The sequence below is a fragment of the Helianthus annuus genome, chromosome 7, assembly GCF_002127325.2.
Source record: "Helianthus annuus cultivar XRQ/B chromosome 7, HanXRQr2.0-SUNRISE, whole genome shotgun sequence".
NCBI lineage: Eukaryota > Viridiplantae > Streptophyta > Magnoliopsida > Asterales > Asteraceae > Helianthus > Helianthus annuus.
The window spans coordinates 116,659,308-116,661,173 of NC_035439.2; the positions used below are offsets into that span (position 1 = coordinate 116,659,308).

General features: G+C 34.5%; 1 long non-coding RNA gene across 1 annotated transcript; it reads left to right on the top strand.

Moving 5' to 3' along the window:
* Positions 1–682: 682 nt before the first annotated feature.
* On the top strand, positions 683–1,400 carry LOC118480402. Its single transcript, XR_004862461.1, has 2 exons — positions 683–844; positions 1,331–1,400. It is a non-coding gene; the product is annotated as an uncharacterized LOC118480402 (long non-coding RNA).
* The last annotated feature ends 466 nt before the right edge of the window (positions 1,401–1,866 follow it).

Sequence of the window (1,866 nt, forward strand, 5' to 3'; positions counted from 1 at the left end):
GAATAGTGACAAATAGCAAGTAAGCTCGTATGACACCCCTAAGGGTATGCACAAGTCGGTCTATTGGTACTTAACTATAGACTAGGTCATTCTAAGACATCGACCCAGACTAGGTCGAATCTTGCCTAATTCCCTATAGTTATGGCTCTGATACCAATTTGTCACACCCCAACCGATGGCGGAATCATCGGGGCGCAGCACTGAGCGAAATAGATTGTTCAAAGAAATTCCATAACGACTAAATTACCAAATAGTTTAAATATTACGTCCCATACCATAACCCATAAGATAATCTAGTTATTACAGACATAGATATTCTTCAAACAAAAACATGTTCCAACAACTCAGATTTCAAATAAAATAAATTGTTCGTTTGTTTCTAGACCCTTCCTAACTTGATTCCACATAGCAAGCATCCTAGTAGATAGCATCTTAAACACCTGTCACATACGTTAAAATAAAGGTGTAACACCCCAAAAATGTAAATCTTTTATTTAAAATAAAAGGTTGGTAATTAAACAAGTGAACTAACTAGGATTTAAAATAACCTAATTAGATAAAAATCTTGTAGTAACTTATGAGAGGGTTAAATGCACTAAACATGAACTAAATGAAAGTTGGGGGACCAAAAGTGATTAAATTGAAAATAATTTTTATAAAACATAAAATTAAAATCCAAACACACACAAGTGTGTGTGTCTGGATTGATACAAGCACAGGGCGACCAGGAGAAAACCCCCACAACCCTAGTTCACACTTAGTCTCTCAAATTGAAGATCAAAATCCGTTCTAAATCAAAATCCGAGCACGGAATAGTGATCCCCACTGAAAAAGGAGTCATAAGGTATGAGAATTTTATGAGAAATCTCTAGTGGAATTTCTAAGTGAACCTAGAGAATTCGAATTAGATGATTGCATGCTTGTTATATGATGAAACAGGAACATTGTAGTGTCTAGGAGTAAACCCTAGACAAGTATATGTTGAAATCATGCTTAATTCTAGTAAAATCTATGAACACCATTGAAGGTGATTAGTGGGTTATGTAGAACTTGATAAACACTAGGATTTTTGGTGGTTGTTCTAGTGTAAATTGATAATTGTGAAGTGATTTCAGAATTATAGAGGCTAACATTTATGTAAGATAGTTTGATTGATGTAAATTTGGGCTATATGACAAGTTATGAACTTGCTAATAAATCATGTAAAATTCTGCCCTTAAAGTGTTTGTATAAATGCCTCAAAGAAGGCTTAAAATTGAAATTTCAAGTTAAAACTATGCGATATATGATTTGAAAAGAGTTCTAAACATGCCATGGTTGAACTCTATAGGAAAGGAAGCCGGAGCGTCTAGTGGACAAGCCAGTGGTGAAGCACGATTGAAGGGTTTGCTTTGAAGGTCTGTAACTTGATTCGTTACATTAAGTAAATTTGATATTAGAATACGTATAGTTGTGTTTTAGAATAAAAGTTGTGTTGATTGAAGTGACAATGTTCACTACTTAAATTAATAGGTTAAGAATCTATTAGGAATCGTTTGGTAGTCATTATAATGGAGGATTCCATAGATGAGCCAAACGGGTCGAATAATTGTGTAATTAGTAGTGTTTGCATTTGATAATTAGTATTGGCGATGAAAATCACAAGGGCATGAAGCCATAAAATTGGTAATAAAATGCCGGTGATAAGAAGCCCCGAATGTTGGGTAGAAGCGCCTTATAGTTACTCTTGAAATGGTAGCAAAGTGGGGGTAGATATAATGGGTTGAACAATTATATTGTAATTCTTAGTCGTTCGGTCTGTAAACCAAATTTTCGGCAAGATAATTGTAATAAGACACGTCGGTAGTTAAATTATAGTCGTGTAGG